At 42.6% G+C, this 21,543-nt stretch overlaps 1 pseudogene across 1 annotated transcript in view; it reads left to right on the forward strand.

The window, feature by feature from the left end:
- Nucleotides 1-2,076: 2,076 nt before the first annotated feature.
- Gm7271 (predicted gene 7271) overlaps nt 2,077-21,543 on the forward strand; it is a 32,552-nt pseudogene continuing 13,085 nt past the window's right edge. Inside the window, exons 1-2 of the transcript NR_033501.1 lie at nt 2,077-2,451; nt 18,470-18,600. The product of NR_033501.1 is annotated as a predicted gene 7271 (transcript). The remainder of the gene's footprint in view (nt 2,452-18,469; nt 18,601-21,543) is intronic.

Below are 21,543 nucleotides of genomic sequence, written 5' to 3' on the forward strand. Positions count from 1 at the left end.
GCAAGGCATATACATACATACATACATACATACATACATACATACATACATGCATATCTTTAGAAACAGCCTTGCGTGGCACATGCCTTTAATCCCAGCATTTGAGAGGCAGAGGCAGGGGATCTTTGTGAGTTCAAGTTCAGCCTGGTCTACAAATCGAGTTCAGGACAGCCAGGAGAGAGAAACCCTGTCTCAAGAAACAAACAAACAAAAACCAAGAACATTAAGAGGAGGAGGAGGCAGCGGCGGTGGTGTCGAGGCAGAGACAGCAGCAATAGCAGCTGCCTTGCCTTGGCTACCAGGATGCAGTTGGTAGTGGATGACTGACTTGGCAATGGCAGTGAGAGGGAAAGGACTGGAATTTCAGCATAGATAGGGATCCCAGCAAGCCTTAGGGGAATAGAAAGTTCCGTGGTCAGGGTCTTGCTGAGTTTGTTCGAGATTTATTCTGACATCATCTCTTAATCCCATGGCTTCCGTGAAAAAATTTTTTTCAAAGATTGATTATATTTATTTTATATGAATTGATGTTTGCCTGCTGTGTACTTCATGTGTGACTTGTCCCTGTGGGCACCCCAGGGCTTAGGGCCTCCTTGGAACTAAAGTTATAAATGTTGCAAGCCAACATAGAGGTGCTGGGAATGAAACCCCCTGGGGAGATGCTGGGTTGAACCTGTGTCATGAGGAGGAGCCTCCAGTGCTTCTAACCCAGCCCTCCCTACCTGTGAATTTCGGAGAGGAAACTTGGCCCCCTGGTGTGAGGCTTTGACTCCTCCTCCACCCCCACCACCCCTACCCCCCAAACCCCAACCCCGTGCTCCTCTGCCAGCCTTGCTCCAGACCCCTCACAGGCCACTACCTCAGATGCTTGCTGAGGTGGCTTGAATGAGAATGGCCCCTATGGACGCATATATTTAAATGCTTGTTCCTTAGCTGATGGAAGTATTTGGGAAGCATTAGGGGGTGTGGCCTTATTGGAGAAGTTGTGTCAAAAGCCCACACTAGACCAACACACTCTCTCTGTGTCTCTGTCTCTCTGTGTCCCTTTCTTTGTCTCTGTCTCTCTCCATCTCTCTGTCTGTTTCTGTCTCTCTGTCTCTCTGTCCCTCTCTCTGTCTCTCTCACTCCCTGCTTCTTTGTCTCTCTCTGTCCCTCTCTCTGTCTCTGTCTATTGCTCTGTCTCTGCTTCTCTGTCTCTCTGTCTCTGTCTCTCTCTCCCTCTTTCTCTCTCTGCCTCCTGCCTGGGGATCAGGATGTAAGCTCTCAGCTATTGCTCCAATGCCTGTCTGCCTGCCTGCTGCCACACTCTCTGCCACGACAGTCATGGATTCATCCCCTGAAACTGTAGGTAAGCCCCCAATTAAATACCTTTTTTTATAAACTGTGTTGATCATCGTGTCTCTTCACAGCAATAGGACAGTGATGACGAGACTTCATGCAGACACTCTCCCTCTCTCCTCTTTTGTGCCACGTTCTTACTTTCAGGGTTCAAATACTTAGTGTATCTCTCCTCTATCAGGTCATAAGCTCCTGGAGAACGGGAAATTTATCCTCCTGAGAAACAAATGTAATGAATGCTTCACTCTAGCAGGTGCCTAAATATATTTTCGTTTGAGTGGAGGCACAAATAGAATTAAAGTGGGTCCATTTAAATGTCCACTTTAAAAATAATTGAGACCCAGAGATTGGTGCAGACTCTTGGATGCAAAGGCTAGAGTACATTGCAGGAGGGCAGAGAAAAGAGGAGAGGAGACTTGTTGGAAGTCTTGGGTGCAAGCACAGATGTCTTTTTTTTTTTTCCTGGGCAGTGAAAGCAAAGTTCTTAATGGAAAATGATCCCAATCAATAGCGCCAGACAGCTGATTTATATAATGGCCTCACACTGAAATAGTGGTCTTTCTCTGCATAGTGCTCCTGTGAAAGGGGAAAGGTTGCTGACCTGGGGACTCCCCAAGTAGATCTGTAGCCATCTGTCAGTGTTCATCAATATGATCCCCCATCAGCGACCCACAGGAGAACTCCCAGAGAGCAGCCTGCTGCAGGCAGACCGGATGCTGAAAGTAGATTACAAGGGGGTTAATACTGGGTTCGGGCTGCTGAGGTGGGGCTGCCAGTGAGCAGGCACCCACTGACAGGAGCCTGGCCTTTTGCTACCAGTAAGAAGGTAAAGAGACTGGGAACCCGGAGGCTTACAGACCCAAAGGAGACATCTAAGCTGCAGCAAGCAGCAGCAGCAGCAGCAGCAAGCAGCAGCAGCAGCAGCAGCAGCAGCAGCAGCAGCAGCAAGGGAAGTAAGCTTGAACCAAAACAGGAGCCAGGTGGAACCGGAGATGTCATCGCTGGTGAAGGAAGACTTGGAGAAAAAACTGTTTAAGCCGCTGGCGCAGAATCTCTGCGAGTTTATTGAGATCGAGGTCTCTGTCCAGGACAGGTATTTCCTCTGTGTGTCAGGTGAGCAGCACTTTCTGATACCGTTTCAAAATGCAAAGAGCCCAAAGGAGCGTAAGGGGTAGAGGGGAATCGTGTCTGCCTCCCTAACCAACTCAGACATGCATGCATCTTCTCGAGAGTGTAGCCAAGTAATCTATATTCTACAGACTTTTAAAGCACAAGAGTGAACCAAAAGAGCGTGTTAGACAACACGAATCGTTCAGAAGCAAAACTGGGTCTGTCCTTCTCATGGTTTGATCAGGTTTTTTTTTCCCCCTCCAATCTTTTATCTGATTTGCTTCACAGCATACGATTTTGTTGTAATAAGGCTTACTTTTAAAAATTTAATAGTGTTCAGAATATGATTAAATGCACTGCAGAACCAAATTATACAGCCATTCCCAATGGCTTTCTGTCCTGGAACATAAATAGAACGGAGGACTTTTCTCCCGAGGACCTATTGAGACTTCATGGTAGTTTATTTTGAAGAAAGAAATTCTCTTTTAAAAGTTTCTCCTGGGTATGCCTTTGGACATACCTGTTAGGGCATTTTGAGGGACATACATCCTGCATGTGTGCTGTGACATCTGTGAGTTGAAGGTTCAGACTAAATAAAAAGGAAGAATCCAGACTCTTTAAAAAAAAATTAAAAATAAAAATAAAAGATTCTCCTGCAGAAAAACAATACCAATACTTTAATGGTAGAAATTAGTCCACGAAGACAGAACTTTACAGGTGAGGGGACAGTCCCTAATGTAGATATCTGATATATACAGTATTTAGTAAAAATACATATTTCCTTCCTGTTTTTAAAATATGTGAAAATTATCCATGTCCTGGCTTTTGCATTAGTTATGATTTTCTAAACCTTTTATGAATGTAGATGGAAATGTTGGTTTGGTGTCATTGCTGAGTGTGATATGTGCTCTCCCTTTCCCTGGCCATGCCTCTCAGAGCCCTTCAGGGGCTTGGAAAACAGCACTCAGAAACTGACCACTCAGAAAGTGATTGCTGAGCTGTTCCTCCTTAAGGCAAGCACATGTTTTCAGACAACTATTATCTCTATCTACCTAATAACTGGTTTAGAAAAGCTTTTTGAAGGTGTCAAGAGGAAGCCAAGTATCTTTGAAAAAAGTTCTAAAAATTCTTTAAAAGCTTATCATTTCTAATACATGTAAAAGTATGTATCCAACCATAAGAATGGTAATACTTATCTAATAACTAAGCATATTTTACTTCATATATGAAATATGGAGATTTGGTGTATCAACAAATAGAAGGGACTTAATTGGCTCATAAAAATACATTTAAAAAGTAAATAAATTAAAATGTAAAAAAGTAAATTAAAATTACTTAATAGACCACATTGGGTCCTCACCACCAAATCACTGAATCAAGAGGTATTTTTACCCACTATGCTAGAGAAGATGCCCACTCTAACATAAAGTATAGGAATGTTTACCTGTTATGAGTCCTGCTTTGTCAAAGTAACTTCTCATTAGGTGGCACTTGTAGTTTTTTAAAAGAAAAAAATGTAAAAATAAAAAAGCCAGAATATGTTATGGATCTAATTTACCAAACATATCTTACTGACTCCCTTCAAAAATTATATAATTAACTAAATTTGTTCTAAGTTTAAATATACATGTACATATATACATATTATATAACACGTGTATATTATGCATATACTATATATACACACATATATATGTATGTATGTATATTTAAACTTTTGGAAGGTATTCAGTGATTCTGATGTGTACTAAGGAAATCAAGCTCTTCTCTGAGATGAGGAAGAGATGATTTCACAATGTGCAACATAACGTTAACTTCCCCGCTTTCATAGTTATATGTCACGCCCATCAGTCTGGGAGCCCTTTCCAAAAGTGTAACACTTTTTAACATGACCATTACAAACCATTTCAACGAAACAGCAGTTTAAATGATGCTTGGCAGGTCTAAGAGTGTGACCATGCTTTCCCTGGAGAGCATGAACCAAGCAAGTCATTGGATACTTGTTGAAGCAGGTGACTCCATACTTTGAGCATTGTCTGTCTTCAGGGAGGAGAGTCACGTGACTTCAGGGGCCTTCATGCTCTTTAGTCCATGGGTTCTTCCTTATGAGACCTATTGGTCCAGAGTCGTTACATTCTGCCATGCATTTTTCTGATTAAAGAGAATATATTTAAACATGGTTGAACTGCCTTCTTATCTGAATAGGGTCCATCCTTTGCAACCATCTCAAAACAAGGATTGTTTTCTATTAAATCTTAGTAATTCTATGACTGATATCAAAATAAGACATTATAAACTCAAGGTCCCTCTCAATAGTTGGCTACAAGGCACATTGAGCATTCTCGGAGACCTACATCCTCTGCATCTCAGGCTTTTCATGATAATTTCTCCCTGGGGCTAGTCTATCCCTGTGGGAACTAGAGGGGTGTATAGGGGAAAGGGAGGGGAGGATAGCCCACGTCCGGCCAGAGTTCCTCCTATGCTCTGGGCAGGCAGACATGGGAGGGCTGCCAAATGCTTTCCACTGGGCCCTGGGTGGGCATCTAAGTCACTGACTCCATTCGACGGGGGGTAGACAAGGGGCAGCCCCTGACTGGGGGGCCTGGAATGACACCCTGTGCCCCAGAGTTATGGGGAGAGGGCTGAAGGAGAGAGGTTCCCACGCAGGCGAGAGTAAGCACAGCGGGCTTTGATGAACAGAGACAGTCTATGGTTTTAGAGCTTTATTGTAAAAAGGCAGGGAGAAAGGAGAGAAGGTAAGAGAGAGGGAGAGAGAGAGAGTAGCCATGGCCAAGAGGAGAGAAAGAGGGAAAGGAGAAAGAGAGAAGAAAGGCTAGAGAGTAAGAGGGAGAGAGAGGAAGAGAGTGAGGAGAGGAGAAAGTAAGAAGAGTGTAAGGGGAGTAAGAGAGTGAGGTGGGGCCAAGCAGCCCCTCCTATGGTGTGCTGTTATCTTTACTGTTGCTAGGTAACTGGGGAGGAGGCTAGCCTGAAAGTCAGAAACTTGGGACATTGTCTACATGACTACTAACCATGCTTCTCTTGTGGGGTCTGAAGGGGGCGGTAACTTTGACAGGAGCCAAGGTTCCAGGAGACATGAGAGAACTCCTTCTGTCCCATGTAGGTGAATTATCACCACCGGGTCTCGGGGTTCAACATCTAGCCTCCACTGGAAACCAGGCTGTCTGTGCTTAGGCCAATGCCCCACATATCCCTACTGAAAACACCACGCTTTCCTGGCAGATAAAGGCAGTATCTTCTAGTGAAGGAAGGAGGTCTGTTGCCTGCAGGTGGGAGGAAAGAATAAGTCACCTGTGTAATGAGAAGAATGGAAACCTGTATTGTAGCATTAGCTAATGCTAAGTGGGAAGGAAAGGGGCATGGTGGGGCAGGCCAGGAAACTCTTGATATCAGAGCTCATTGTGAAGCCTAGTTGTTGCCTATCAGCTGTGAAACTGCGGATAAGATAAAGATGCTCTATGGGCTCACTGCTGACAGCTGTGCATGTGCACTCCAAGTGGTTGTGACAGCATGTTCAAGGCTTGCACAAGCTCAAGCTAGATAAAACCCCACGTAGAAAGGGGAGGTGACCATGAATCCCTTCCCTAGCTGAGGAGCTATTGGCAACTGATGGCTGCTGGAAGAAGGAGAGATAGTTCTCTTTAAGGGCCTGGCCCTTGGTGGGCTGACCACAGGCCAGTGGGTGGCTGCCCATCTAAGAGCCTGGGAAGCACAAACTAGACTTTAAAAGGGGAAGGGGCAACACAAAGTTGAGTGTGTAGGTAAGGTAGGGGATGAATCCAGGAAGAGCTGGGAGATAGGCAAATTGATCAAAATACACTGTATGACATTCTCAAGAAAAAAAAAACTAATGAAAAATTTAAACACCTATGAAGTATACAATTCTCCCTTCTTAATTTTTATTAGTGATAATTTATATTCTAAGTAAAAAATGTAGAGCCTTAAAAGAGGTAGCTTAGAGTTTTAAAATATATAGAAAAATATTTAATGTCAATATATGCATATAAATATTGGATTATGTATATACAGATATGCTGTAAGTTTATATTCATAGTTTAAAAAAGCAAAAATGGATAGACTTTTACCTTCTAAATTATACATATATTCACATATAGATTATTTTATGTGTTCTTATACTTTCAAGAAAATATTTTTCAATCATGTTTTTTTTTGTTGTTTCAGTAAAAATCACTTTATTGTAATGACCTCACAAATACAAACATTATGCAGCTAGATTAATATGGCCAGTCAAACCCTTGGCTAGTTTCAATGCTATACGTTTTATTAATTAATTTGTATATTCACTTACATACCAATTGCAGCTTCTCCTCCCTCCTCTTCTCCCAGTTCCTCTCACCTTACTTACTTTCTCCCCTCCCCACTTTCTCCTCAGAGAAGGGGAGTCTTCCCATGGATACCAACCCACTTGGCATATTAAGTTTCAGTAGGACTAGGCACATCCTCTCCTATTGAGGCTAGACAAGGCAGCCCAGTTAGGGGAAAGGGATCCAAAGGCAGGCAACTGAGTTAGAGACAGGCCCTGGTCCTGCTGTTAGGAGTCCCACATGAAGACCAAGCTGCACATGGGTTGCATATGTGCAGAAGGCCTAGGTCTGTCCCATGCATGATCTGTGGTTGGCACTTCAGCCTCTGTGAGGCCCTATGGGCCCAGGTTAGTTGATTCTGTAGGTTTTCTTGTGGTGTCCTTGACCTCTCTGTCTCCTTTGATCCTTCCTCCCCCTCTTCCATAAGATTCACCAAGCCTAATGTTTGGCTGTGGGTCTCTGCCTCTGTTTCCATCAGTCACTGGGTGAACCCTCTCTGATGACAGTTAATCTAGGCTCCTCCCTGCAAGTGCAGCAGAGTAGTGTTATATGCAAGTCGAGCATTAATAACGTCAGGTGTGGGGCTCTCATGGCATGGGTTTCAAGTTGGGCCAGTCATTGGTTGGCCCTTTCCTCAATTTCTGTCCCATCTTTACATCCCTACACACCTTGTAGGTAGGACAAATTGTGGGAGGAAGATTTTGTGGCTGGATTTTTTTTTTTACATTTCTTTTTTAAATTAAAAATTGTTTTTTCCCCATACAATATGTTTTCTTTTGACCCTACCCCAACTCCTCCCGGATACTCTCCACCTCCCTACCCACCCAGCTTTATGTCCTTCCTCCTCCACCTCTCTCTTTCCCCTGCTCTCTCCCTCCCCTCTCACATGCCTTTTTAAAAATCAAAACCAGATAAGACACAAAAAATTAAATCAAAACAAATAAGTAAATTACTGATAAGAGCAAAAATGCTGAAACAGAGGCGGAGGAAGTTCTCAAAAATACCACTGAGTCCATTTTAGCTTGGCTCACTATTCCTGGGCATGGAGCATGGTGACTATTCCAGCGTGACGACACTGGAGAAACTTTCCCTTTAACAGCAGGTATCAATTGCAAATAGCTTCTTGATTAGGGACAGTCACCCATGTCTACTTCCCCCTGAGTGCTGAGACCCCATCTGTCTTGAGCCTGTGTAGGTCCACTGTGTGCTGCCACAGTCTCTGAGAAACTCTGTCTCAGTGAGCTTCGGTACAGTCAGAATGGCCATTCTGAGGCTGTGGGACTTCGTTTAGGGTCTCCATTTTCACTGCCAATTACATTTTTACGCCGTTATCCCCCACAAGAAGAGAAGAAAAGAAAACCATGACAGAGTTGAAACAAGAAAAGCATTTAGCTTCATAGACTCTTTTGTGCCTCCGATATCTTTTTACCCACATTGTGTCCTTCCTTGTGGCCCAGTGTTACCCTTTCTTAGTCTCTCTTCTAAATGTTGTACTGTACCTATGTTTATAGCTGTTTACTTAGATGGACTTAGAATGTATACTATTAAGTGAGGTAACCCAACCTCACAGAGAAAAAAACAGCGTGCTCTCCTTCATGCTGGTCCTAGCCTATAGTGTAGGCACTCATAAGCCCTTCATGAATGTTAATTTCAAAATAAGTGACACTTGTCAGAGTTAAGAAGACAATGAGCGTAACCTTTTCTTTTTTTCTTACAGTTTTTTAGAAGGGTTTCTATGTGTAGTGTTCTGGAACTCACTCTATAGACCAGGCTGGCTTTGAACTCACAGAAGTACCTGCTTCTATCTCCCAAGTGCTGGGATTAAAGGTGTGAGCCACCACCACTGAACTAAGCATCATTTTTCTACACATTAGGTTTTGATGCCACCCAGAACGTTTTTTCTCTGTGATCCAAAGAAAGGAACAATTGAGTCACTTTCCTTATAAAGGATTGTTAGATAAAATAATACACAGAGGGCGCTACTGAAAAGCACTTTCCAAGGCTTCGTTCAGAACCTCTGTGGGTAAATCCGTGACTTGCCAGAATCTTATTCACAGAGAACACAGATCTAAAAGTTATTTAAGCCTTTCAATCTCACCAAATAGCGTAAACTTCTCAACACTCACTTGAGAAGAGTCCTGCTGGTGAATAAATATGTGTGAGAATAAAGTATGGGATACTATCTTGAAAAGTTTTCATATACATAAAAAATGTTATCATCATAGCAGTATAACCATACGTGGGTCATAATATATCCAAACTGCCACGTATACACCCTGAGCAGAGAACAGAGCACAGCCAGTATGTGCATTTGTTTTCATTCCATAATAAAGCCATGAACACACTGCACAGTATAGAAGTCTGTATCCCCAAAGAGAACACATTATCCTTGGACTGCCCTTCCATTGTCTATTGTTAAAAGAGGGGATTAATGCAGAGTTAGTTCATGAAACAAATGTGCAACTTACTAAAATTGCATAAAACACAAGTGATCACATGACTTGGTTACAATCAAAATTGTGAGATACAAAATCTTGACTATCAAAGTAAATTCTCCCCCCCTCCCTCTCCCTCTCCCTTTTCCTCCCCCCCCCACACACACACAGAGTGTCCATGCATGAACAAAGTGCATTCGTGGATTATCGCCTTCTCTAAGGAGAGATGTAAATAAAGATATCCTGACTTTCCAAATCAGAGTACACAGTACAGAGAGCAGTGAGCTCTTCTGGGTCCTCTTGTCTCCTTACAGTTGTGATATCATTTCTGTTGGCAAAAGGCTTGGCTAAGCTGATGTGTTATCTTTATCATTAAACTCAGCAGCAGGCTCAGGAGCTAGCTCAGTGGGTAACCTGCTTATCATGTGAGCATCAACACCTGAGTTCCATCCCCAGAACCTGGCATAGCTGCGTGTTCTTGTAATTCCCATACTTGGGAGGCAGAAGAAGGGTCAACCTTGAATGAGAGATTTTCAGGCCAGTAAGAGACCCTATCTCAAAAAATAAGATGGAATGTGTCCTGGGGAATGATATCTGAAGTTCACACACACATGCACACACACACACACACACATGCACATACACGTGTGCACATAAACGTGTGCACACACAGAGAGATTCATAACTATAAACACAGAACACACACACACTAAACAAATAAATAACATCAACAACACAGAATATATCCTCATCAATTCCCGTGGTTAATTGAGCACTTTGCAGATGTCAGAATCAAAATGACCTACCAGTCCAAGCTCCATCATTTGCAGCATGCATAGAAACCTTAAAGTTTTGACGAAGGAACAAATACTCAATCTTTTTTCATTATTAAGATGAAGCAATGTGGATGAGACAAAAAGGAGAGGTGTGGGGTGTGCCTGCAGGGTCGGGGTTCACATAAGGCCATTTCTATGATGTATTCCTTTTCCGCTCCATGCGGATGAGACGTTGCCGATGAGGAAGCCATGGTCACAAGGACTTAGTAATTAGCCTAAAGGTTCCAGGCTAACTTTACGATCCGATTCCTGAGAATTAGAATCATTCTAATTCTGAACCTAAAGTTCTTTCTGCTTCCCCACCTCTTCTGTTAAGACTAGCAGCACCTCTTAGCGCATGCGCAGAAACGTCAAGAACTTGAAAAGTGTTAACTCATTACGGTTGCCCAAGATCACCAACAGGTAGACGGCAGATGGAGACTTCAGAGCCAGCTCCATCTATGCCTAACAGTTCTGCCATGTTGCTTTCAATAGGCACACTGAGACTATTCTAGAATGGAGCCGATTAGACAAACCTGGCACAAACCCCACTGGGTGGCTATTTTTGTTTCTTTGGCACTTTTGTTCCTACAAAATCAGTTTCTTTCTCGTCCACATGTCTTGTTTTTCTGTAAGTTCACCAATAACACAGGCCCTAAGTTGCTTAAAGCCAGTCATTTTAATATTTTAAAGACTCACAGTGTAGCCTGAAATGGATTTTATAGATGTTTCTAGAAATTTTTATTTGAAAATACGATTTTGGTAAATCAACCATAGCCTTCTCAACAACTGCAAGGCATTAGCAATGTCGCCTGGCATTTCGCTGAGGTTTTAAAAAGGATTTCATGATAACTTCTGCTACTATTTAATTTAAATGATGAAAACCACTACATAACACTGGATTGTGAAACAAAAGAGGCATCTACTTATTTAATGCATTTCTGTGTGACTTAATTGTGAGTTTCACATTTCCTCGATCCTGACTAATTATTTTAAATCAATTGGCCAGTTCTTTTCCCATTAGCCTCCTAAATACTGGTGGGTCTTTTAAAGGCGATGGAAGAATTTATTAATGACAAAGCCTACAGTAAAATTAAAATAGTGGTGGCTACAAAGCTTGGAATTCTGAAAATATCTACTAAAATATAAAACTGGGCAGGGGGTGAGGGGAGGACACGGACAGAATAAAATCTTAAGCCCAGAACAGGTTGCTTCTGAAATTTCCCAGGATTGTAGATACCTCTCTCTAAACCATAGTTACAAAACAGATCCTCTAAGGAAGAGAAAACAGCTCTCTAACGTTTACACTTTATAAACACATTGGGGTTTTTAAGACACTGTGATAAATTCCCATTCTGCAACTGTGTTAATGTGGAGATGGCCACTTAATTCCAGCTGGCAGCAAGGCTCAAGTATGGGAATTAGGGATTGGGTCAACTCCAGCCTCAGCAGACTCCTCTGAGTCACGGCTAAAGAGAACCCTAGGAGCATCCTTAGCGCTAAAGCAGATTATTTTGTCACATTAAGGAGGCTGTTTTCTCTTGGTCCTACATCATCTTACAGAAGCCTAACTTTTAGACAGGCCCTGTTTTCTGAATCTAGATTAAAGGGAGAATGGCTGTTATAGATGACTGGTAGGGCTTTCTTGACATCTCTTTTTCCTTTCCCTACCTCCAACCCATCCTTTATGGAGCCTCCCCAAAGGAAGTTTTAATGTTTTCATAACTGCTTAAAATGCTGAGAAGACATGACTGTTGTTGAATGTGCGGCCCTAAACAGGGCATGGACACACACCTTGCACGGGCGGGAAAACAGCAGGAAGAACGTGAGGAAAGATCGTAAGAGCCAGAAGATGGACAGGCATGCTGTGGACTATGGTCTTCTGAATACTACATGGCTGCTGCACTCACCAGCATAGCACAGCTGTGGCTACCTGAAGCACACACACACACACACACACACACACAGGGAGAGAGAGAGAGAAAGAGAGAGAGAGAGAGAGAGAATATGTGGTGCTAGTCAGGGAGAGGAAGGAAGTCAGCAGGAGGGGAAAAGGGATAAGACAGGGTCATGGGAATAAATACAACACACACATTTGTACATGTGTATGAAATTGACAAAAATTAAATAAATACACAGACTATAAGATGCCATAAGTTAAATATATTTAATTTTAATTAATAAATTAGCTGCAAATATATATATATATATATTCCAAATAAAGAGTAAATATCTTTTCTTCATTAAAAAAAAAAAGAATGAATTTGTTAAACGCATGAAACTCAAGAAGAACGAAGACCAAAGTGTGGACACTGTGCCCCTTCTTAGAATTGGGAACAAAACACCCATGGAAAGAGTTACAGAGATAAAGTTTGGAGCTGTGACGAAAGGATGGACCATCTAAAGACTGCCATATCCAGGGATCCATCCCATAATCAGCTTCCAAACGCTGACACCATTGCATACACTAGCAAGATTTTGCTGAAAGGACCCAGATATAGCTGTCTCTTGTGAGACAATGCCAGGGCCTAGCAAACACAGAAGTGGATGCTCACAGTCAGCTATTGGATGGATCACAGGGCCCCCAATGGAGGAGCTAGAGAAAGTACTCAAGGAGCTAAAGGGATCTGCAACCCTATAGGTGGAACAACATTATGAACTAACCAGTACCCCGGAGCTCTTGACTCTAGCTGCATATGTATCAAAAGATGGCCTAGTTGGCCATCACTGGAAAGAGAGGCCCATTGGTCAGGCAAACGTTATATGCCCTAGTACATCGGAACGCCAGGGCCAAAAAGTGGGAGTGGGTGGGTAGGGGAGTGGGTGGGGAGTGTATTGGGGACTGTTTGGATAGCATTGGAAATGTAAATGAGGAAAATATCTAATAAAAAAATTAATTCTAAAAAAAAAAAGAATGTTCTAAAATTTAAACCAAAGCCTCTCCACTTCTTTAAAATCTTTCAGTGGCACCCCCATGTGTACAGTTTTCAGAATAACTAACACCTGAGTCTATTCTAGTCCTTTCAAGAACTAACTCCTCCCTAGCCTTCTTCCTACCAACCTGTCTACATTCTTGCTTCACACCCGCAATACCCAATACTTGCCGTGACGCGAAAGTACTGGGTGTTTCATGCCTGTGAACCCACGCGTTCCTAAAATGGCCTTTATCCCTTTCTTCATACTAGTAAGCTCTGTTGCCTTTTACAACTCCGGATTACCCTCTCCCGAGCCTTTCCTCCTGAGTTGGAGAGATAGCCACACCCCTCCTCTATTGTCCTGGCCACGCCCTTCTTCGCCCTTGTCCAGGCCTCATTAGTAGCACAGTAGACAGCGCCCTTCACATATTTTCTTCTGAAACCTCCATTCTCTGCGGTCTCAGTGAGAGCTGGAATGGTGCCTTATGGGAGGAATTCATGGGTTGATTTGTTTTTTTCCCAATTCCTAGCACAGTGCTCGGTTCACAAGGGACTTTTAAATATTTATCAGCTTAATGAAGTGAATGAGTGGCTCAGTAGATCCACAGCCAATCGGCTGGCTTTTATAACTTTTAGACTATGCCATGGGACTTGCTCCTTGAAATCATGCTTTCACACAATGACCAATTATTTCTCCAAATCTCTTTACCCCTATTGTCTCTCAGTCCATTTCTTGCTAGTGAAGTCAGTGAGATGGGGCAATAACAGAATCCTGAGGTGGATCATCTGACTCAATGGTTCTCAACTGTCCTAATGCTGTGACCGACCTCCTAATACAGTTCCTTATGTGGTCACCCCCAACTGTACTGGTTGGTTTTGTGTGTTATCCTGACATCAGAGAGGATGGAGCCTCAGTTGTGGAAATGCCTCCATGAGATCCAGATGTAAGGCATTTTCTCAATTAGTGATCAATGGGAGAGGATCCAGCCCTTTGGGGGGTGGTGCCATCCCTGGATCCCTGGGTTCTATAAGAAAGCAGTCTGAGCAAGCCAGTAAGTAGCGCCCCTCCATGGCCTCTGCATCAGTTCCTGCATCCAGGATCCTGCCCTATTTGAGGTTTTGTACTATGATGGTTTGTATATGCTTGGCCCAGGGAGTGGCACTGTTAGGAGGTGTGGCCTTGTTGGAGTAAGTGTGTCTCTGTGGGCATTGGCTTAAGACCCTCATCCTAGCTGCCTGGAAGTCAGTCTTCTCCTAGTAGCCTTCAGATGAAGATGTAGAACTCTCAGTTCTGCCTGCACCATGCCTGCCTGGATGCTGCCATGCTCCCACCTTGATGATAATGGACTGAACCTCTGAACCTGTAAGCCAGCCTCAATTAAATGTTGTCTATGAGTTGCCTTGGTCATGGTGCCTGTTCACAGCAGTAAAACCCTAACTAAGACATGTCCTGACTTTCCTTTGGTGATGAACAGCAATATGGACGTGTAAGCCAAATAATCTCTTTCCTCCCCAACTTGCTTTTTGGTCACAGTGTTTGTTGCAGCTGTAGAAACCCTAAGACCCCAATCATGAAAGTATTTTCATTGCTACTTCATAACTAAGTTTGCTACTGTTATGAATTGTACTGTAACTGTTTTTGGAAACAAGTTTTCCAAAGGGATCATAACCCACAGGTTGAGAACCACTCTTCTAACTTGACAGACACAGCTGCCTCCGACCAGAAGCTATGAAACCTTCAGTGCCTCGACTTCATCCCGCCAGCCCACTGCCTGCTCTCTTGTCTTCACCTTTTCCCGAAGCTAACATCTAGGTCCATGTGCACAGCTCTTCTTTGGGGCTATAGAAATACACAAGTGTAGAAAACCAACCTGTTTTTGCACAGTGTCGAGAAGATTCGAGAGTCTCGGCCTCCGCTGTCCCCTATAATTGATGTCTTTTCCAGTCACGCCCCTCAATTACTTCCTCTGTTCTCCAAATTTGTCATCTCTTCTCTCCTAAATCTCTAGAATATGTAGTTTACATCATACCCTTTAGACAACCCCCCCTCCTGCTAGCTCTTAAAATCTTACCTGGCCCAGGGCCCAGCACACAGTGTATTAGTGCATGGAGTCCTCTGCAAGCCACTTTCTCCAGTCACTGTAGAGGGACAGTCTTCAGGACAGGAGCTTCCTCAGGTCAGATTCCTCAGGTCAGATTCAGACCCATGCCTCTCTGTCTTACCTCCCTGGATCCACAGGATTCTTCTCAAACTTTGAGCTATCTCATTATCTGATTTCCACAGCATCACGCCGTTGGGCCTGCCTCTCCCTTTCTACTCTAGCCTCTCGGCTGCCATCTTTTCTCTACACGACCTCACCTCATTCCTCTGAAAACATGCCCACTAATCTAACTTTAGAAGCCATTCCACACAGGAATCTCAAACCATTCCAAACCGTGAAACTTCCATTTCAAATCCTTCTGAGGCCCCTTGCAGATGCTTCTGTGTGCATCGAAGCTCTTTATCCTGCCATTGGCCCCTCCCCCTCCCCCCTTCCATTTGGATCAGGTATCATTGTTTAGTTTCCTTTTTGTAGCATCCTAAGCCAACCCTATCAAAGCTTCACCTGGAACTTTACCTCAATTTGTTGATTTCTGTTTACCAGCCACACACCATTTACTCTGAGGCTACCAACATCCTTTGGCAAACAGAAAACTCTCAAAGCCATGAATTTCTACTGGGCACTTTCCCAAGTCACATGTGTGCTTTAATTTTTCCTTACAAGTCAGATTTGCTCTCATGTTACCTTTATAACATCAGTGAGTGATAGTTCTTCTTTAGAGGGTAATTAGCTCATGTAAACCACACTGCACGGTGTCGAGATTTGACTCTAGAGCATCACACACCAGAGCTCACAGAGTATCATCTCTCCCAAGGTCCTTCACCTCCTCGTCCTTCTCTAATGAGATCTACGCATTGTGCTACCAGAAAACTTCCTTCACGGGGCGCCATTTTATCGATCCCTGGCTCACAAAGGGAAGGGTCACTATTGACTAGGTGTCCCCATGTGAGCTTGCCCAGAGTGCCTGACACAATGCCCCAATGTGGCACATGTCACCTGGCTCAGATTCCCTTCCTAGGAGGCTGAACCCACTTGACATCACCTCTGCATTCAGCTGGTCAATTTGGGATTCCCAGTTTTGGATTCTCCAGCAGATGGATCTTAAACATCATAACTCCCGGGTGGTTATATACCTCCTTTGAAGAACAAAGTCTTTCAAAACATTTTAACAACTCTCCAAATCTAGTTAATCTTATTGTCTACCATATCTTAATACAGACCAATATAAATAGTCCACTGTACTGGCTAGTTTTGTGTCAACTTGACACAGCTGGGGTTATCACAGAGAAAGGAGCTTCAGTTGAGGAAATGCCTCCATGAGATCCAACTCTAAGGCATTTTCTCAATTAGTGATCAAGGGGGAAAGGCCCCTTGTGGGTGGGACCATCTCTGGGCTGGTAGTCTTGGGTTATATAAGAGAGCAGGCTGAGCAAGCCAGGGGAGGCAAGCCAGTAAAGAACATCCCTCCATGGCCTCTGCATCGGCTCCTGCTTTCTGACCTGCTTGAGTTCCAGTCCTGACTTCCTTGGTGATTAACAGCAGTATGGAAGTGTAAGCTGAATAAACCCTTTCCTCCCCAACTTGCTTCTTGGTCATGATGTTTGTGCAGGAATAGAAATCCTGACTAAGACAGTCCACCTTCTGGCTTTTCTCTGGTAAAATGTAGGCTCTGCTGTCTGTTTCCTCATGCTGACCTCTCCCTAAGGATGCTCACATGGTAATACTCTATTTCCAAATCAAATAGTCTGCACCTACTACGCATTTATGCTTGTAACTATATTGCAATTACTTTATATCAGCATAACTAGAAGCTCACACGTCTTAGTGTGTTTTGTGCTACTACAACAAACTACTTGTAACTTAGTGATTTATAAAGAAGAGAGGTGAGTGTCTTAGAGCTCTGGGAAGATGAGGACCCCAAGACTGAGAAGCTGGCAGCTGGTGAGGGCCCTCTGGCTGCGTGGTCTGTGAGGGAAGACAAACAACTGTGAAACAGTGTGATGGTGAGAAGGAGAGAGGAAGAAAGCAATGCAGGCATTAGAGCAAGCATCCTTTTATAAGGAGCACACTCCCACAAAAGCTACCTCTGATCCTCTCACGAGGCCTCTGACCATCATGACCCAATCCTAAAGGCCTCACCTCTTAACATTGTTTCAATGTAGATGGAGTGTCCAGCACTAGAACTTGGAGGGCCCATTCAAATCACAGCAGCATTCCAGAACCAGAAGGAATCTTTTCTCAAAATAAATTCCAGTCTCACTCGAAGACACAATCAGCTTACCGCTCTCCAGGCAACACTAACGACCTGAAAAAGGAAACTTTAAACATTATATCCCATCTGTCACATCTTTATAATAATCTAGTAGACATGACTCCAGGGATAGTCTTGTCTTTTTACTAAAATCCTGAGCATCTTCAGGGCAGAAGCCAGATTTCTTATCTCTGCAGCATTTATAATCTATTCAGCAAATAGAAAGCACTCAGTATATCCTGAGTAGTTCCTGACTCATTGATAATTTTTTTAAAAGATTTATTTATTTTATGTATATGAGTACACCATCGCTGTCTTCAGACATACCAGAAGAGGGCATTGGATCCCATTACAAATGGTTGTAAGCCACCATGTAGTTGATGGGAATTGAACTCAGGACCTCCGGAAGAGCAGTCGGTGCTATTAACTGCTGAGCCATCTGTCCAGCCCTCGTTGATAATTTTAATAGAAGAACTCAATATTCCAACAAGACCAGAGACAAATGATTTTAGGAGCAGACAATTATTATTCTCATTTTGTTCACATTAAATGGGGAAAGATTTCCTCCAGGCCTTTCACAGTAGAATATTAGAACAGCCTGTTCTGGGGGCACACTCTGAACACTGGATTTGGAGAGGCACATGTGAGAGAGTTGACAGTACCATGTGAGTCACTGGAAGCTGTGTCGCAGGAACTTCTGCATTCAAAGTCTCATGGCAGGTTTAGAAGGTAGTGTCACCGCTTGCTTGGTTTGGTAGCTCTTCAACACTGAATTGCTGTTCCAGCAGAGCCTTTTGCTACTTGTACAATATTTTTTTCATATCACCATCAGCTAAAAGTCTAACTTTTAGTGGACATTTTGTCTTCCGCTATCTGCTTAGGCTCAGCCTTTCATTTTCTGCCCCAAGTTGGACACCCTTCCCCACAAAGCTCAGAGTTCAAACTACATTGCTTGGTCAGACAATTGTCACAGAATAAAGTTAAGTCTTGAGCAAACCTGCGGCATGCTCAGTTACACCAGGTGTCACATGAGGAATGTATTTATAATTTGGGTACAAGGTCATTAAAGAAAAGGGAGATAAATAAATACTGAAAATGTGACTTGGAGAATTTTTAAAGTAGGAGTTTGTATTGTCTAAATGTTTTTTTCTCTCCTACAGTGACCAAAACTGATGAAGTAAAAATCACCATGGTGAAGCACTACAGAGTAGGGCTGGATGAGAAGTATGAAGTAACAAAAAGGTGGTCCTTGAGTGATCTGCGGATGATTGACGGAAAAGAAGCAGATACCGTAAGTGTTAGCATCTTATAAAGGCAGCACAGGATCAATACACGGGAGATCGTTAGGTTCGATGTCCTACTTTATAGATTCTTGGCATGTACAAAGTGTGAAGATGACATTTTGTTGTTCTTAAGTGGTATGGATTAATTTCCTGGGGTGATCTATATTGGCTTTTATGATTTGCTTTTATGAGTTGGAGTCTGAATTTTGTCTATTAAATTTAAAAGGCATCTTTCCTAAGTTGTTCTTGACAGGTTAAACGCAATCTACCAGTCGATCCTGCAACTTTAGATGAAACTTTCTCAAACATGACATTTCTGATGCCCCTTTCTCAAACCCAGCTTGTTATTGTTGCTTTGTTCTGTTTGCTTTACTGTAGTTAAGTTTGGGGGATTCCTTCCTTCTGGCAGCGAGTATACACTCAGCAAGCCCACTTCATCTTCCAGAAGGATTCCATTGAAAACCTACAGACTTATAGTTGAAAGGGGACAGAGTGGCTGTCCCCATCTCCTCCTCAGTCACTTGATCAATCTGTGCTTGCACTCGTCTGTTGATTGAGAGGCCATTCCTCACCACTGACCTCTGTATGTCCACAGAGCTTACTCTCTTACTGTTTAGGTTCAGTCACTCCCAGCTCTTACCCCAGTTCCAGATTTCCCACTGAACAAATCCTACTCACAATTGCCCAACCCCGAAACACATTCATTACGGTTGTAAATGCATGGTTGATGGGCTACAACATTCCCCTTTGGATAGAAAGCTCCTAAAATTCTGGGACCATGACTTCATTCTTTATTCTCTATTAGACAGCCTTTCTGTCTAATAAAGAACACAGTAAATATCTGTGGTGTTATGGTTGAATGAATCAAAACTTAACGGAATTTGTTATTACTTAATGATAGCATATCCTTAGTGCATCCATTGATCACGACCTATCGAGTATCCTCATATCTTGATGTTTTATCATCATTATGATGTAATACAGACTTAATACAACCTTAAAGACTTGGTCCAAGTCAATGACAAACTGGTCAAGTATATAAGGCCAAGTACTCACCTGTAAGGAATAGATGGTTATTGTTGCTACTGCTGTTAAACCTGTCATCAGCCAAGCTAAGTATTATCTAATATATAATATACTGCTGAATTTAGGTAATACATAATTTTACCTCATCATTTAGCCCCCTGGATTAAATTTATTACTGGTATAACATAATAGATGAAAAAAATAACATTTCAGAGACTAATTGACCTGTCCTATGTCACACAACTTTCAAGTGGAAAAATCTAGACTCTCAGGAATCTATTAATTCATCTTCTTTAGATCTTTAAATCATCTTCTTTAGATCTTTATATCTGCAGGAATTTTTATGTGCAGGAATTAATATACTCATTCATTCTTCAGTCGCTTCTTGAGGATTTATAGACAATCAGGACCTACTAGCCTCTGATACTACAGTGAGTATTCAGACAGCCGTAAGCATTTGATGCTGCCATTAACTGATTGATTGTTCCAGTCAAGATGTCTGAACTGTGTCATTTTCCAGACTACCATGTTCTGTTATTACCTTGGTGCTCACCTAGAAACCCCACTTTTAAAACTGGGTGTATTTGCCAAGATGCTTGGCCAAAGAATTGGGATATACCATTGTTTTGTGACCTAAGTACTTAACATTTTTCTGAAAATATATTTTACCTAAATGTTGAAGACTTTAAAACTGATTAAGTATATTATGGCATGTCTACAAGTTAGATTAATTTGCACCCAATACAAAATGTTAAACCTTCTCTCTTACATGTAAGTATACATATGAGTCTATGCATTTAAATATGAGACAAACTTTAGTAATCATTTCCTGAGTGATAGTGGCACAATTTTTTTCTTCATAATACTTTTCTGCATTTACCAAATGTTTATCTTGCATTGACTGTTAGGTGTATCTCATCTATCACATGTTTACCAATCCATGGGGTAGAAATCAGCCATCCTCGGTCACTGTTAGCCCATTTGTCTTTTGGCTTTTCCCTCTCACATTCTCAAACACTACTTATGTCATAATTATTTCTGCCGAGCTTGGCCAGCCCCTGGGGACATATGAACGAAGCCTGTCAGCCTCGATCCATTGGAAGCTGTTAACTGTGTTCTGTTTCTTCCCTACTTCTCTTGGACTCCAATTTCATTGCTAAATTCTTGATTCTCCCTTTTTCACTCTGAAGATCCTGGTCTTCGATGGCGAAGCAGATAAAGAAGGGAAGCTCACCATTTCTGCCTCTCTCATCACTTAAGGACCCGCAGCACTGAATTGCTAGAATTCTCAATAATGTATTCTACAATACTCAAATAATCGTTCTCTTAAAGATTTCTCTTCCTGGCTGCTCTGGGAATGTGTACCTCATTCTCTTGGGGTTGAACCCTCTGGAGTCAGCACTCATTGTGATTTTTATCAATGGCAATAATAAAGTGGTAAATAGAGTGACCTCAAACCAGTTGTTAACTTTAAAATAGACGGGGCTGACATTGAATTCAGCTTGTAAGGCATAAACAGAAGTTATCTGGGATTTGGAGAGTGACTGGTGTGAACAAGAGATGACTGGTGCCATAGCACTGAGATGTCTTGAGAAGAGTGGAGCCTCTGTTCTTGTTCTGGGCTCTACCAGGCACTACATGGGTCACCTGAGTGTCACCTCTTTGAAAACTGTTATCCCAATTATACATAAAGGGTTACTACAAATCCATGAGTTCCCTTCTCAGCTCTAAAATTTTAGCAGAGGGGGAAAAAAGAAGAAGAAGAAGAAGAAGAAGAAGAAGAAGAAGAAGAAGAAGAAGGAGGAGGAGGAGGAGGAGGAGGAGGAGGAGGAGGAGGAGAAGGAGGAGAAGAAGGAGAAGAAGGAGAAGAAGGAGAAGAAGGAGAAGAAGGAGAAGAAGAAGGAGAAGAAGAAGGAGAAGAAGAA

This window comes from Mus musculus, chromosome 5 (genome assembly GCF_000001635.26).
Source record: "Mus musculus strain C57BL/6J chromosome 5, GRCm38.p6 C57BL/6J".
Lineage (NCBI taxonomy): Eukaryota > Metazoa > Chordata > Mammalia > Rodentia > Muridae > Mus > Mus musculus.